At 38.0% G+C, this 12,950-nt stretch overlaps 1 long non-coding RNA gene across 1 annotated transcript in view; it reads right to left on the bottom strand.

Moving 5' to 3' along the window:
- Window positions 1-12,697, bottom strand: part of LOC306651769 — a 100,478-nt gene extending 87,781 nt beyond the window's left edge. Inside the window, exon 1 of the long non-coding RNA XR_013761200.1 lies at window positions 12,122-12,697. This is a non-coding gene — a long non-coding RNA (uncharacterized lncRNA). The remainder of the gene's footprint in view (window positions 1-12,121) is intronic.
- Window positions 12,698-12,950: the final 253 nt, after the last annotated feature.

Below are 12,950 nucleotides of genomic sequence, written 5' to 3'. Positions count from 1 at the left end.
GTTCTGTCTAAGGTGCTTTTCCAAGTGCGCTTCAGAATGTTTACTGCATCTGTCATGGTTTGCATTTTTACAAAATGTGTGGAATGGTACCTGTTAAAGTGTGGTCGGGATGACTTTTGTGTCTAAGCCTAGATACCAGTGCACGGGAATTTTGCAGTGGGGGAAGGAGTTTGAACTCAATATAGAGCATGTGCGTGATTTTATTGCCCTCTTGGGCCTATGGATGGATAGTTACTAAGAGGAAACATCAGAGGTAAAGGGAATTGTAGCCAAACGGACTTAGCAGAATTCTTGCTGAAAGTAAGCCAGGGTGATTAGACATTACCTGGAGGTAGGATGATGGATGAGAATCCTGAGCAGGTAAGGAGGGTGATCAGATATGGAGGGGTATTCCTGGTAAGTTTAGCAAGGTTTTTTGCTAAATCTAAATACCTAAGAAATTACACAGATGGCTGTAGGAGAAGTTCAAAACGCCTGATTAAAAATTGCCCAGCAAAGATTCTGTCAATATCATTAAGGAAATGCCATCTTAAGTTGGAGAGCTGGAGTTATACTTGAGAGTGAGGCCCACATTTTTAAATTAAAGCTACATCTATGTTCCCGTGTCACTTGAATTTGATTGGAAAGAAATTTCATGCCTACTGCTTCTTTTCTGGGTACTAATCTCTAACAGACCCCATGGACATCAAAGTGGATTCTGAACCTAGAGAGAATTTAAGTGATACTGCTGTTTATCTATGGGCGAGGAGTTATGCTTCCTCAGATGTTTAAGTATAATGCCAGAGAAGCATGCCAAGGCAATCATATTAAGCAGGTTTTATTTAAAAGTAGTAACACAGATTTCTCCTGGGAGGGAGAAGGGGCCATGACTGATGTTCGAGAATCCCAAGAAGTGAGTGTGCCCTGCATCTTTTATAGATTAGGGTGTCCGTTGTTCTGTCCCCCCTTATCTCTCTCCTTCCTGCCTTTGTGACTAGGCCCAGGAGATGCTGGTGAGATGGCAAAAAGTTGAGAAGCAGATGGGCAGAGGGGGAGGGCCAAATGGAGCCCAGGGGCATTAATTAGCAACTTTTGCCTGCAGATGTTTGAGAAAGGATGGTAAGGGCAGGTAAAGTTGGTAATCAAAGGGCTCTGGAGGTATTTGACATTCCATTCTCCCAGGAGCAGTCTCCAACTTCCCAGATGTAGATGGCTTTCATGACCTCCATTTTCTTTATTTGACCTGATTCCCTCTTTCTGCACTAACTACCTGTCCTCAATTCTGGTTTCATAAGCAGACTTTATTTAAGGCCTTACGGTGGATCCCAAATGAGTCAGCACTGACAATGTGTTAACCTGACTCAAGCAAAGAACAAGTGGTATAGCTTTTATGGCATCTTGAGAGGTAGGCAAGAACTGCCCTCCTATTGTCTTTACACATAGAGGTGAGGTTTTAGCTGCATCTGTGCTCTTCTTCATAATGCTTCTTCATGTGTCACATATGTCATTACCATCTTCCATCTTCACCTAGAAGTATGAGTTTCACTATGCTAATAAGGTAAAACTATGGGTTAAGCGTAAAATAATTGTTACTATTTTATATATGTGTGTGTCCCTTACCACCTGGAGTTTCCCTTTATCATCAGGAAAAATCCCTGAGAATATTATTTTCAGAATAATTTAGACCCTATTTTGTCTGGCTGTAGCTGTCATTTCTGCTGACCACATAGTCTCAGAAGGCTGAGCTGACTTTCCCAGCCTCCTGTTTTCTGGTGTGCCATCTATAAACTTGGAAACTGGTGAAGGATATGGAAAATAACATCCCTCAAGATAGCACTCAGGGAGGAAGGAAGACAGTGTGACCTGGGAGGAGGGAGGGGGAAAGAAGGCAAACATTCATCCCTTCCTAGTGACAATGGGTCCTGAAGGGAGAAGGCAGAAACTTTCCTGAACTTTCACCCTTTCCCATTGTCAATGAATCCTGGAAGGACAAAAATCCAATAGTGAAGTTCTTGGTAACATGGATCCTGGAGGAAGAAGATAAGCAATGAGCATCAAGCTCTGAGCTTTTATCCTTTCCCAGTAACACTGAATCCTGAAAGGAAAGGCAAACAAATGATCCCTGAGCTCTAAATTTTATCCTAGTAACAATAAACTTTAAGCTTAACTGTTTCCCTGAGTTAGAATAAATTTCAAGCTTTTACAGATGTTTTCCTGAGTTAGATTTTTAACCTGCACAACTAGTTTTCTGACTGCCCAAATCTATAATGATTAAGTCACACAGAATTTTCTGCTATGATTAACCCTCATTATGACCTATAAAAACCCAGGCCCCTCCTGTAACTGGTGGCCATTTTCTACCAAGAAAGTGAGCCCCTCCAATGCCTGACTCTACTGCTGAATAAAAGGCATTTCTGATCCATGAATTCTGTTCCATCCTAGTTGTTTGTGCTTTCATTATGGTGCCAAAACCATTTTGGTTATTTCTGCTTACAACTGGCATACCTTTTTAACTCCTGATTGTCTAGTATAGTTGTTAACCCCATAAGAATGAGAGTTACCTTAATTGTTTTGGTAAACTCGGGGACATGGCTAGTGGCCAAATAAAATCGGACAGAAAGCAGCTGAAGCAAGCTTTATTGGAATTTGGCTCTTGGGTGAAATTCCCATCCCCCCGGGGTACAGTCAGGGTAGGGAGCTGGAGAAAATCGCACATGGCCTCGGCTGCTCAGGGTCTTTATAGGCTGGAATGGGCGGGAGTCCTACTGCATGACAGGTGGAGTTAAGGGTCAGTGGAGTTTTCCTGCCCTTTTGATTAGTAACCATATGGTGCGCTGTCCTTTGCCTCAGTTGCTCCACTCTCCCTGATATAGTCACCCAAATTTCGACCTAACAGTTTTATTTGCCCAGAGAGGTATTTATCCCTTTGTCCTAAGGGGTCCCATTTTTAATGAGGGTAAACTGTGACTGTTATTTATTGTTTCTTATTTTATTTTTTAGATTATCATACAATAATGTCAAGCCTTTTTGGAGTTCTTATCTATTAATATATATACAGATGTGTTAACTGCAACACAATCAAGATGCAGAGCAGCTTCATGAACCCAGAAAACTCTCCAGTTGCTGACCCTTTGTAGTCAAACCTTTTGTCTCAGATTCTGACCAACACTTCTGTCTCCATTTCTATTGTATTGCCTTTCCCAGAATGTCTTGTAAGAGGACTTATATAGAATATCACATTTTGAGACTGCCCATTATCACTCAACTTGCTCAACATCTTGCCTTTGAGATTATATATGTTGCTACTTTATTTCCAAATATTATTCCATTGTATGGCTCTACCACTATTTAATCATTCGTGTATTGTAGGACATTTGTGTTGTTTCTAGGCTTTGACAGTTTTGAATAAAGCTACTATAAACATTCACAGATTATTTTGTATGAACCTAAGTTTTCATTTCTCTAGGGTAATACTTAGGAGTTGGACTGCTGAGTTCTACAGAAAGTTCCCTCATGCACCTTTCCAAATACTTTCACTCTCATCCTCCAGTGGCAATCACTGTTTGTATTTTTTTCCACTACATATTAGTTTTGCCTGTTTTAGGACTGCAAATAAATAGAAACATACACGTACATACTTTTAGTGAAGTCTCTTTCAATCAGCATAATGTTTTTGACATTCACCCACTTTGTTGTATGTATCAATGATCCATTTCTTTAGTTACTATTCAGCTGTATCCATAAACTACAGGTTATTTGTATACACCTGTTGATAGAAAGCTGGCCTGTTTCCATTTTTGTTTTTTTGTTTTTGTTTTGTTTTGTTTTGTTTGTGGTGCTGGGGATTGAACCCAGGGCCCTGTGCTTGCAAGGCAAGCACTCTACCAACTGAGCTGTATCCCGAGCCCCTGTTTTCATTTTTATTATGAAAAATGTTGTGAACATCCATTTGTAAGTTTTGTGTGTACATGTGTTTTATTTCTCTTGGGTAATCCTCTGAATTAGAAATGTTTGTGTTTTGGTCAGTTTTCCATCACCATAACAGTATATCTGAGATAAACAATTTAGAAGAAAGCAAGATTTATTTCGGTTCATGGTTTCATAGGTTTCAGTCCATAGTCATTTGACCTTGTCACTTTGGTCCTGTGATGACATAGTACATCATGGGGGATAAGTGTAGCAGAGGAGGTCTCTTTACCGCATGGCAGCTGGGAAATGAAAGAGAGAGAAAGTGGCCACCATCCCAATATCCCCTTTAAGATTATTCCCCTAATGATTTAGCTTCCTTCCACTAGGCCCCATGTTTTAAAGTTTCCACTACATCCCAACAGTGCTACAGGCTGGTGACCAATCCTTTAACATATGTGCCTTTGGAGAAACTTAAGATCCAAACTATAACAGTTATGTAATAGGGTACCTGTTTGTCTTGCTTTATAAGAAAATGCTAAATTGTTTGCCAAAGTGATTGTGCCATTTTACACTCCACCAACTACGTGTGAAGGTTCCTTCTGTAGTTTGGATCTGGAGTGCTCTCCAAAGACCCATGTGCTGAAGACTTGGTCCCCAATTTGTGGAACATTGGGAGATGGTGGAAACCTTTAGGCGGTGAGACCTAGTTAGAGGAAGTGAGGTCATTAGTGAATGCACTTGAAGAGAATTTTGGGACCCCAGTCCCTTCCTCACTCTTTGCTTCCCAGATATCATAAGGTGAGCAGCTGCTCTCCACAATGTTCTGCCTCACCACAGACCCCAAAAGCAATAGAGCCAAGCAAGCATGGACTGAAACCTCTGAGACCATTGGCTAAAATTAACCTTTCTTCTTTTTAAGTTGTTTTTCTCAGGTATGTTTATCACAGTGATAGGAAGTTAACAAATACACTTCTAAATGTTACATATTCTTGTCTACATTTATTGTTGTCAGCTTGTTAGTTTTAACCTTTCTAGTGGGAATATAGTGATATTGTGTGCTTTTAATTTGCAATTATCTAATGACAATATGTTGAACATATTTTCAATTTTCCAATAGAGTAATGCTATTATCTCCAACTGTGTAATTTTTCTAATCTAAAAAAAATTACAGCTTTCCATGCCTCTCTTTGTGTGGCATATATTTATAGGTATTTTTACTTCCAATCTCTCTATATAAGAGCATCTCATATAGACAGTGTATAGTTGAGAATTGATATTGAAAATAATACTAGTACTCGACATAGTTAATTTGCAATATCAAAAATCCAACTTTAGGGATTTTGGAAAGAACTAGACCCAAGCCCTGGGTGAGAGATTGACAAGTAAGGGGAAAATGTAAGAGCTGGGGTACTTTTCTTCTGGGTTCCACTAGAGTAACATGGCTTTATGCCCTACTGGAATTGGGAGAAAAGAAGAGAAATAGTGAAGATTATATATCATTGTGGTGAAAGAATGAGATTTGATATGAGATGAACTGTTTAAATCCTGATCTTACCACTTATTATCAAGAATCTTCACCTTTCTGAGCTTCATTATGTAGCATGGAGCATGCGGGTTGTGTTATTTGTCATGCAAATTTGAAGAATAAAATCCACAAACACAAGGAGAGCAAAGTAACAGGATTTATAAGAGTAATAGAAAGAAAGCAAATGTCTCAAAGGGAGAGGGGTATCAAGAGAGGGAGACTGTTAGCACAAAAGGACTGGGTCAGATGCAAACTTCATGGATCATCTCAGCTTTTTATTCAGAAGAGTGATGCCTCTGATGGACCCACTTTCCTGGTAGAAAATGAGCCATCACCCAAAGGGGGAGTCTGTGCTTATATTGGTTACACTGAGAGGTGACTTATTTAATGAGCATGTCAGATTGAGCACTTAGGAATTTGTGGTCTGTTTTACTGGGTGAGATGGGAGGGGGTCTGGGGTACAGTCAGTATCTAGGATTTATCTTTGCTGGGTCAGATGGAGGGTCTAGGGTCAGTGGTCAGTATCTGGGAAAGGATTCGTTTAAGAAAGGATCAATGGTTTGGCCTCTTCCCAGAGACTGTCATTTCAGACTTAATAGATATTTCCTCTCCAGGGCCTGTCTGGTCATTGGGAATGAATGTATTGGAAAGGATCAATGTATTGCCTTCTCCCTCATTCTGTCTTCTTGGGCCACACTATTTTGGGGTTTGTCATTTTCCATATTCAATAGATACCCAAGAACGTCTATTGTCTAATGATTTATGAATCTACAGGGTTATTGAAACCAGATCCCACTCAGTCTTGGGTAAGGCACTCAGCGTCCATGAGCACCTCACATGCTCTTTGGTCCAATCAGGTTGCCATCCCCCACTTTTTGTTCGTAGTACAGGGCTCCAGACAGCAAATATCTCACTGTGTAAATATCTGCTTACACAGGAGTCATCCTGACTTAGTTGAGGACTGGCATGTGTCTGTAGTTTTTCAGTCCTGCTGAATAGAAACCTGACCTTGGCGGAGCCAAAGTTTCCTGCCTGTCCATTTTAACCCTTTCTCCTTCCTCAATTACTTTGCTTTTTAAAAATATGTATAATAATTTTATCAACCTTAAAAGGAATGTTGGGGCAGTTAAATTAGATGACACCTGCAATAAAGCTTAGTATTGTAGGTTTTCTACATACTTTTTCAGTCAGCATTGGATCAGAAATTCAAAAAGGATGGGTTTTGCAAGTATAGGGTTGGGAAAATGAAAGAATATTAGTAAATTTACTTGAGGGAAGAGGAGGGGTAGGAACAAAATAAGAGATTTTATAGAAAACTTCAAGAAATCATGGAGTATTTATGGTTTGGATGTGAGGTATCCCCCCAAAGCTCATGTGTGAGACAATAAAATAAGATCTAGAAGAGAAAGATTGGGTTATGAGAGTATGAACTTAATCAGTAAGTTAATCACCTCATGGGATTAATAAGTGGTAACTTAAGACAATTAAGGTGTGACTGGATGAGGTGGGTCATTGGGGGTATGCCTTTAGGGTATATATTTTGTACCTGGTGGGTGGAGTTTTCTGCTTCCTGCTTCCTGATACCATGCTCTGAGCTGCTTTCTTCCTCCACACTCTTCTTCCATGATGTTCTATCTCACTTCAGGCCCAGAACAATGGAGTCAGCCATCTATCCACTGGGCCCTCTGAAACTGTGAGCCCCAGATAAACTTTTCTTCCTATAAAATTGTTCTTCTCAGGTCTTTTGGTTGCAAAAGTTAAAAAGCTGAGTAAAACAAAATGCAAGAAGTATCCAATACCCACATAACAAATATAATGATATATGCATTCTCAACTAGTTAAAAATTATATTATGGACAAGTGTATAATCTTGGTCAGCTAGCTAATGGCCAAAGAAATAGTGTTTCTGAAAGCTACATCTGATATGTATTTCTTTTGTTTCCCAGGGACTGTGGTTAGAGAATGTTTTCTAAATGTGAAAACTCAGTATCCTCTGCCTAGTTGAATTTATCCTAAAGCATGTTCCACAAAAAAGTAACATTCCTAAGTATTTCACTGGAAATCCAGTTATATTGACATATTCTCAGTTAATGCAACATATTGACAATGTCATAGTATTGTTGCTGCAGCATTAGCTGTCAATTACAGGGTCTTTATGGAATTTTTAGTGTCATAATTTCTGTGGCCTAAGTTTTATTATTTTCAGTGATGCTGTCCTGTGATTACTGTTGCACTGGATTGACTTTTGCCTTCTGGTATATCATGCTCTGTAGAACATGAATTTCTTGATCACTTAGGTAACAAAGCTTTGGGCATTCTTTTTTGATTAACCTTAACCTCAGCATAGATAGAGGGGATATCTTCACAAACGTTTTTCTTAATACAGTGTTTTGTAGTTTTACCTCTATCTCTAAAATCACCAAGTGGTGATTTTATCCCCCACTCCAAGATATTTGGTGATGTGTGGAAACGTGTTTGATTGTTACAGCTAGAAATCAGGGAATGCTACTAATATCTAATAGTAGAGGCTACAGATGCTACTAAATACTCTATAATATACATGACAGCCCCCTGCAATTAAGAAATGTCTGGCCCCTAAAGTCAATAGTCCTGAGGTTGAAAAAATATGCTTCAGTGATACAACATAGAAGAATGTTTTAAGAAGCCTCTTACCTGGCTATCTCATCTACATTTAAATTCCTATTTCCATAATGAACAAAAGGAATTCAGTACTAAAACTCAAATTATTCCCTTTTATTTTAGTCATCAGTGTTTTTTTAAACTTATTATTTTTTTGTCATCAGTATTTTTTAAAATTACTTGCTGGCACTAATATCTATTTATATCATTATATCTATATATCATGTATATTTACTGAGAATCCAACAAAATACATTATAAATTCTATATTTAGAGCAAAAAAGGAAATGATATAATGGGACTAAGCCCTCCCCTAGCCAAGGAGTTGGCATGCTAGCCAAGCCAAGAAATGTAGATATCTCTTACATTATATTTGCATCTCAAGAAAAGTAATAAACCCATAATTGGTAGTCATATGTATTCACTCCAATGAGTGCAGCCTAGATAGATTGTTTTATGACAAAATCTTCTTCTTAGTTTTATTTCCTTGAGTCTTCAAAGTATTTTGCATCAGTTTCCTTTTTTATGTCTCTGAAGCCTATACTGTAGAAATATCTATTTTTATTTTGTTGCCTATTCCACTTCCCTTTTCTCTTCCCAACCCTCAAATTATTTTTGTTTGTTCAAATTATTACCTAAAGAGTGCGCCTGTGCTGTACAAAGAGTCTTGAGGCAATGTCAAAAAATAGAAAATTGTATATTTTTTGCAGATTCAGCTACAGTTGGTAAACCTTGTTTTTCAGGGGTGAAGAAGTAGCTGCAAGTTACTTACATATGTGGTAAGAAAACAGGGTATCCCCACCATTTAATAAATCACTATAAAATAAGTTATAGTATTATAAATTCTATTTCACAATAAAACCAACAATAATAACTAAAATCTATAATGCATTTTTCAGCTTACAATTTTTTGACATCCATATTTCTCACTTGGTCATTATAATAATCTTATGAAGTAGGTATTAATATTGTTCCCATTTTATAGAAAACCAAACCAAGTCAGAAAGAATGAACCTACTAAAGGTTATAGAGCTAGTAAATAGTTTGATTCCATACCTGTGAGATTACCTAGAGGAAATGATAAGTAGGCATGTGTATATATGAGCATAGAGCTCAGGGTTAGGTCAGGGCTGGAGGTATTAGCGCAGTATTAGTTGGATGCATACAGTCTTAAGTGTATATAGGAGGAGACATCTTCAGCTGATTGAGCAGAATGGAAGTTTATTAAAAGGAAAATAAGGGGAGGCAAGATGGCAGAATGGAACTAGGCCTCAAATTTTGGCTCCTCTGTGGGTGTTAAATAGTAAACACTGAAACACAATATTGGGTAGTAAGGAACTTGGGGGGAGTCAGGGATTGTGGTTGCTGGAACAGCAAACAGGAAATAATTCATTATCCCCAAACCTTGACCAGGGTGGGTCAGGGGAGAGTGACAACAAAGGTAGAAATAGGGGTGCAAAACTAACAAGCTTACTTCAGTATCTATGTTAGAAAAGAAAGCCAGACTGAGTTAAGCCAGTGAAGGAGCTGCAGAGGCACTTAGTGAGGGAGAAGTGCACAGCTTATCTGAAATTGGTAGTGGAAAACTGGCAGGCAGCCATTTTGTAGGGACCATATCCAAGCCTGCCTCCCTAGAATTAATTAAATTTATAGTTTCATCCCTCCTAGAAATAGCAGCAAATGGGTGATGCCTTTCAAACAGTTTGTTCCAGTAATCTGTGTAGAGGGATTTCTATTAGCTGAAGGTGGCTGAATACCCACCCATCCCATCACTTCTGACAGGGAGAGTGAGGTGGAGTAGAACAGAGAACAAGTCACTCTCAGGGAGTGCAGCATCTGGGGAGCAGCAAGTGCCTTAGGTGTTAGCCATAGGTACAATCTACAGAAGGTAGCCGAAGCCATTCAGATTCCAGTAGTGCCACATGTACCACAGATGCTAGCTACCACTGAGAGTACCCCAAGGGGTCCCCACTAACTGGCAGAAGCTGCCCACACCCTAGCAGTGCCACATGTGCCATGGAGGCAACAGCAGACTCACATCTACCAGACAATGGCTACTTCCTAGCACACCTAGACACATGATCATTCCCAGAAAAAATTGTGTGAGTCCCAGTAGCCAACAGAAGCAGCCCATGTCCACCAGCACTGCATGTGCCACAGATGAATCCCACAAACAGAAGCCCCACAGACAACTACCAACACCAAGTGTGCCTAGATGTGGGCACATCAAATCACATGCTCCAGCAGGTCACCAGCATCACCATCACTGAGCTGCCATGCCTCTATTGTAGGTCACCACACCTCACCCACCCTGAAATCTATGTGGATGACCTCAAAACTGTTTTCACAACTCCAGGTACATGAAGCACTTATATAGGGAGAACTGATCATTAGGACTCAGACAATTAACAATTGTTTCTCTGAAACCTACAGAAAGCTATTATGTACCCAGAAATACCAAATAAGAGGCAGAGCCTCCTACATTTGTGTTACAGGTGGGCTGGTGAGTTGCTACCTCCACACCAAGAAAAACTAGAGGTAAAGTCACAGAGGTGTGGGCATTTATTAAGCATCCAAAAACTGATGAAATCCAAATATTTCCATCTCAAATAGCTCAGAATGGAATAATGAGAAACTCCCTAATGTCAGTTTCTAAATTTCACATATATTATCTTTTGCACTGATTTGATAGATTCCACCTATAATTTGATATTCAGTCCTTAATCTAGTTTTCTTTAGTTTGGTTTTAATGTTTTACAGCATTAATTGAATTTATTCTGTTTTCCTTTCTCATGTTTATATGCTGTTCTCTTTTGCCTCTTTTTCTTCGTGCATTATCTGCTCCTGTCTCAATCTCCCCATTTGTACTTTTATTTTCCCTTTTCATGCCCTATATAGATAGCATAGTAGTAACTTTTCTTTTTTTAATACCTAATTTCTCAGCCTATTCTACAGGATCATTCCCATTTTTTTTAAACTTTTGGATTAGCAGATTCATGGCAGATTATAAATTAACAGATTTTAAATAGGTTTTCCAAGTTTTATTAGAATATGGCTTTGGTCTGAAGCAGTCACAGTTACTAATGATTATTATTTCCTCTTAAAGCACAGCTAGGGACTGAATCATGATCAATATATCATGTTGACACTTAGATATATATGCCTAGTCCAGGGCACATAATAAAGAGAAAACAGCTTACTAAAAAGTCCCTCATATAACCATAGAGAGAAAATCACCACATGGATGCACAAAAAATTGACATAGGAAATACAGAAAACAAGGAAATATCATGCCCCCAAACCTCATAACACTCACTGACAACATAGACATCAAAGTGGAGAAGATACCAGATAAAGAATTAAAAACGTTGATCATTAAAATGATCAATGAACTAAAAGAATATCTAAAAAATAGATTAAGAAATAAAATGCAGAATATGAAAGAGAATTTCAATAAAGAGATAAAAATCCTAAAAGAGAAATAAAAAGCTATCCTAGAAATGAAAATCTCAGTTAATCAAATTTTCAAAAACTCAGTTGAATGGCTCACTAATAGATTTCAGTTAGAAGAAAGAATTTCAGGCCTTGAAAACAAGGGATATGAACTTGAACATCCAGAGAGCAATAAATAAATGATAAATAAATAAAATGATAAGAATATACAAGAAATCTGGGGCAATATTAATAGACTAAACTTGAGAATCATTGCTATCAAAGAAGGAGGAAAGATACATGGTAATTGCACTGATAACCTATTCAGTGGAATAGAGCAGAAAAATTTCCAGACCTTGGAATTCAGATGGACTACCAGATACAGGAGGCATTAGAACCCCAAATAGACAAGACCACAAAAGAAACTTTCTACAACACATTATAATTAAAATGCCAAACATACAGAATAAAGATAGAATTCTGAACAGTTCAAGAGGGAAACATCAGTCACATTTAGAGATAAACCAATCAGAATAACAATGATGACTGAGCAGACTTTACAACCCAGGAGAGCTTAGAACAATGTATTTCAAGCCCTGAGAAAAACTGCCAACATGATTACTATATCTAGCAAACCTATTATTCAGAATCAAAGAAGAAATAAAAACCTTTCAAGATAAACATAAACTAAAATAATTCATGAACACTAAACTAGTATTACAGAAGATACTTAAAGAAATTTCACACACAGAAGAAGATAAAAACAAACATCAGAGGTTTGAAAAGGATGAATCTCACTTGAGGAGTTAATCAAATGAGAAATAGGATTGAATTAAACATTAGAAGTAAATTGAAATGAGGGTTTGGTGTATAGCTCAGTGGTAGAGCACTTGCGTAGTGTTCACAAGGCCCTGGGTTCAATCCCCAGCACTGTAAAAATTTTTTAAAATCAAAATTGCAGGAAATAATAGACATCTGTAAAATAGCACAAAATGTAAATGATCTCAACTCTCCAATTAAAAGATATAGACTGGCAGATTGGAAAAACAAGAGTAAACTATGCTGCAGGAGATTGACCTATGCAAAGACAGCAGTAGGCTGAAAGTAAAAGAATAAAAAATATATTACATGAAAGCAGAGCCTGGCAGAAAGCTGGAATATCTTCATATTTGACAAAAAAAGTATTTAAGCCAAAGTTAAAGGCACAAAGAAGGTCACTACATACAGGTAAGAAGAACAATTCAACAAGATAGTATAATGATAGTAAATATTTATGCCCCAAATACTGTTGCATATAATTACCAAAAACAAATACCACTTGACACAAAGTCTCAGATAAATTCCAATTTGATAATTCATCACACCTCTCTCACCAATATAGAGGTCATCCAAACATATAATCAATAAAGGAACTTCAGGCCTAAAAAATAATATAAACAAAGTGGAATTAAGAAACATCTAACAG

The sequence above is a fragment of the Sciurus vulgaris genome (genome assembly GCF_902686455.1).
Source record: "Sciurus vulgaris genome assembly, chromosome: X".
Taxonomy (NCBI): Eukaryota; Metazoa; Chordata; class Mammalia; order Rodentia; family Sciuridae; genus Sciurus; species Sciurus vulgaris.
The sequence above is the reverse complement of the archived record's forward strand: the minus strand, read 5'-3'. Positions and strand labels throughout refer to the sequence as shown.